The sequence below is a fragment of the Chlorocebus sabaeus genome, chromosome 4 (assembly GCF_047675955.1).
Source record: "Chlorocebus sabaeus isolate Y175 chromosome 4, mChlSab1.0.hap1, whole genome shotgun sequence".
Classification (NCBI taxonomy): Eukaryota; Metazoa; Chordata; class Mammalia; order Primates; family Cercopithecidae; genus Chlorocebus; species Chlorocebus sabaeus.
Window position 1 is genome coordinate 81,620,651 of NC_132907.1, and position 4,604 is coordinate 81,625,254.

The window sequence follows — 4,604 nt, forward strand, 5'->3', positions numbered from 1 at the left end:
TGTGTTTACAATTCTTTAGCTTGACACAGAATGCTGATTGGAGCATTTTTACAGAGTGCTGATTGGTGCATTTATAATCCTTTAGACAGAAAAGTTCTCCAAGTCCCGACTGGACCCAGGACGTCCAGCTGGCTTCCTCTCTATCATGACACGTATTGAGCTAATCAACAAAATATTTACTTATACATGCTAGAAAGCACACTGACAACAAAGTTCACAGGTTGAAAATAAAGGGAGGAGTAGAGACACAGGCAATGCAAACGAAAGGAATGAAGAGGAGACATTAGAAATCAAATGAAGGTGGCATCATTATGCAGCTATGATGAAACAAAAAGGATCGAGTTTGATGCAGGCAGTGTCACAAAGAGCAAGACTTTTGCCATATTTATCTACCACATCTGGAAATTATAGAGAGTATTTGAGTGTATGTGGGTTGTGACACTTGAGAGATATGATTAGGCAAAGGAATAGTTCATTAGGCCCTTCCAGTGTTTACCCATTGTTAATATGCACATGCTATCACATTTTACATCTGTGTCAACCTCTGTGATGGCGTCTGGGGGTCTAGAGGTAACTGCCTAAATGAAAAACATCCAATTCTCTATGCCTTAATTAGAAATGTTCTGACTGAAACCAAGAAAATGGTGCCCTGAATTGTAGACATATTTGTAGGTCTTTAAAAAATACATGTTACTTTGACTAGCAGCTGCCTTCCTGCTCTTGAAGGAAAACCTGACGTTATGGCCACCCAGTCAGGCATGGAGAAGGAGTAGATGCAGCAGGAGGACGCGGTGGCCGGAGGGCAGAACAAGAAGGTCGCCCCTGTCTCTGGCGATGGCTGTGGGACCGGGAATCAAGATCTGGCTGCCTCTGTCCCACCGTCTCTGGCGACGCGTCTCCCTGGGGCAGCGCCGCCCTAAGGAGCCACACTGCCGTTTCCAACACCGCAGCCGCCACCGCCGCCGCCATTTTCGTAGTGGATGAGGGCCCGCGGCTGCCCTCCATGGCTGCCGTGCCGGGGAAGAGGCATTCTGACCTCCAAGGCTGCCGCAGGCCTCACCAAGTCCTTGGATGTGTGATGCCCCACGGGGACAGCCAGGCCGCTGTGGGGCCACCCCCAAAAGCCACTGGCCACGCCGACGAGCACCCGGCCCAGACCAAGAGACCCGGAAACAACCGTCATAGGAAGCAGCCTGGCCGCGACCAGACTGTCCCTGCTCAGAGGCCTCCAGGGCGGCGTCTGTTTCCTGGGCCTTTGCAGCCATCTCCTCCAGGGTCCCAGCCCAGCAGCCGTTGCCATTCCGGGGCTACTGTGTCGAGTGAGGCAACGCAGCCAGGCCCTGCACTCCTCAGCCATGCATCTGGGCCAAGCCCTGCTTGCCGAAGCCGCATCGCCCCGCCAGGTCCTGCTCTCCGCAGACGTGCATCTGGTTCAGGCCCTGCCATCCGACGCTGCACCACCCAGCCAGGTCCTGCTCTTCCCCGCCGCGCCACTCAGCCAGGCCCAGCTCGCCTTGGCCGTGCACCCGCGCCGGGCTATGATCTCCGCAGCCGAGCCACCCCGCCAGTCCCTGCTTTCCGCAGAGGTGCATCCGGGCCAAGCCCTGCCCTCCAACGCCGCGGCAACCCCCCATGCCCTGCGCTTCGCGGCTGCACAGCAAGGTCAAGCCCTGCTTGTCACAGCACCAGCATGACGCCAGGCACTGTCCTCCGGAGCCGTTCCACCCAGCGAAGATCAGCCCTTCTCAGCCGCCGCTCTCCGCCTGGTTCAGCTGATGAGAACACTCTTTCCCATGGCGCTGGCTTACGACAGCTGGCCTTTCAGAGCAGCTCAGGCTCCTCTGATCCTGAGGTTCCAAGACGTACTTCCCCGCCTGGTTGGCATGCAGTCCGTATGCGTGCCTCCTCACCCTCACCCCCTGGGAGGTTCTTCCTTCCCATCCCTCAGCAATGAGAGCTCCTCCTCCTCTGGTGCTTCCAACTCCTCCTCCCAACTAAGTTTTCTGGGCAGAGTTCCTCTTCCTCTTCCCCCAGGTTTTGGGGCCTGAGATCTAACTCCACTCTTAGCCCTGATAGCCTTAGGCGTGCCTTGATGCCAGAGCTTTATGTTCCGAGCCCTGCCCCTCCAGGAGAGCAGGCGGAAAGAAAGCACAGCACACCCCACTACACCGCCTGGGCTGTGACGCTCTGTGAGCATCGTCTAAGATTCGCAGAAGGAATCAACATCTACCCACTTTGTGAATGGCATGCCTGCCCTGTGGTTACCTGTGAGGTCTGCCAAAGTTCCAGCCATTAACCAAAACCCTGAGTAGTTTTGAAGCCTCCCCTCCCCATAACTCCATCACCTAGCATTTACCTGCTGTTGGCCTTTGATTCTGGGCTGCCTTCTTTCTCAAGAGAGTTTGCCTTTGCCCTTGAGCTTTCTATTTTCCAAGTTGCCTCTCCATAGTGAAATACTTTAATTAGTAAAATAAAAGTGTTGGTTTTGCTTAAAAAAAAATGCATTTTATTGAAATATAATGAATTAATATTTGGCATATGGAAAAAGCGTTGGTATGTTTGCTTATATAGTCATATGATCTACAATTATAAACAGGAGCTTAATCAACCTCAAGTGAACTTCAGTGACTCCAGTTCCCCTACCTACCTCACTGGATGTATCTGGAGAGCCATCTATCCTATGCTGATACTGGAAATTGCTACCGAAGCTTTATTTCACTTTGGACCATTCTAGATACAGTAGATAAATGATAATAGATTGGTGATAGATGGATGGTATATAGATAGACAAAAGGCTTCAAAAATTGAAAATGATATGCTACTATAAACTTTTACTGAACATGTGTTAGGATATTATTTTCCTTATAGGTTCAAAAATCTTAACTATGTACTAATTGTTTAGATAAATCAATTTGCAAAAAATAATTTAGTGAACTGACCAATTAGGGAAAGAAAAAGTCACAGAAAGTCAATTCAGCACAAATCAGGTACCAATACAGTACAAGTTGTAAAGGCATGCTTCTAATCTTCCACATTATTTGAAGAATGCATTTGGGCAAATTACTTAAACTCTTTCTGCCTCACTTTACTTATCTCTACGGGTGGTAAAATAGGACCTCCATATAGGATTATATTTGACGATTAAAGCCTAGTTATTTTTAATTTACAAAATGATCATTACCAAAAATTTATTCACAAAATTACTCTCTCAACTACTTTTTTTTTTCATTGTGGCATGGGACATTTTACTACCTGTGATATTCTTTAAAATCATCACATAGCTTAATATAACTAATATTAGCATAGCTGAAGTAATTTTGCCACTGCAGAACAAAATTTAGTTAATTCCAGAGTATAATTTTCAGTACTTTGGGAAATATGACATTACGAAATGAGAGTTATATATTTTTTGAAATTCAAGGATAATACATGAAGCAAGTTTCTTTCTCCAATAGATTTTCACAGTATTTAATGTTTTTCTGTTTTTCTTTATTTACCATCTTCTTAGCTTACCTGATAAAAACATTACTTAGTATGTCATTTAAGCATCTGAAATATGCTCAGTATTTGGAAGCAGAAATCAACATACTTTTATATTATCATTTTAGTCAATAAAACAGGGACAATTTTGACTACTGAACAAATATAACACAGTTGCTAAGATGAAAGAGTTATTGAGAAATTGAAACCTCAAAAGGATGTTCAAAACAATTTGAAACCTGTTGAAGTAATAATCTGTAAACTTTATAAGCATGTAACATATACAAAATTCTGGTGAATCAAAATTTTGTTCAGTTGGTTTTTAGTGAACTGGTATTCACTAAATTGATTTTAGCATAATACATGTCTGATTCACAGGATTTCACACACACACATGTACATACACCCATACCATCCACTCTTACAGCATTAGAAGAACTAAAATTTGAAGGTTTAGTATAAGTCACATTGCAAATATGTTATTATCCATGTTACTGATATTCTCATTGCTTAAGAGTGTAAAGGTCATTTCTTCTAATAGTGCGGTGTGGATGTATTCTATCCATCCTCTGTGGGGCAGAAACAAGGTTATCTTAGTCATGAAGGTGAGGATCAGACAGATAAAGTCATGATATAGTTGGGAGACACTTAACCATTGAGAAATTTCCAGACAGAAAGATTTTAGTTTTGTAATTATTTCCAAATAATTAATGAAACAAGGAAAACGAGCACCTTCTTTTAGATGATTGGAGTTGGAGAATGCCACTTTTAATAGTCTTCCTAAAGACTATGTTGAACTACTGGGCACTATAAGAAACCAGATGAAAAACACTGACAGTCATTGTAGACATTTTTTAAAAGGTGATTTTCTAGACCATTACTGAAGCTGATTAATTCCAGGAATTGTACTAATGACAACTTGTGGCAAAGATAAGGTTTTGTGATTAATGATAGTGATGGATTTAAACATGGAATTAGAAAACATATGACTTTGATATTACACCTGATGGTGTAACTTGCTCTAATATTTTTAACATGAATTGGAAAAATAGATTTGTTGGACACAGGGCTGCACAAACCTTCATTTTATAGAAAGAGCAGTATCACCAAAGCACAATTAACAG

The 4,604-nt window shown here is 43.9% G+C and overlaps 1 pseudogene; it reads left to right on the forward strand.

Annotated features, from left to right (window-relative positions):
• Positions 1–740: 740 nt before the first annotated feature.
• Positions 741–2,183, forward strand: LOC119620804 (EZH inhibitory protein-like; annotated as a pseudogene).
• The last annotated feature ends 2,421 nt before the right edge of the window (positions 2,184–4,604 follow it).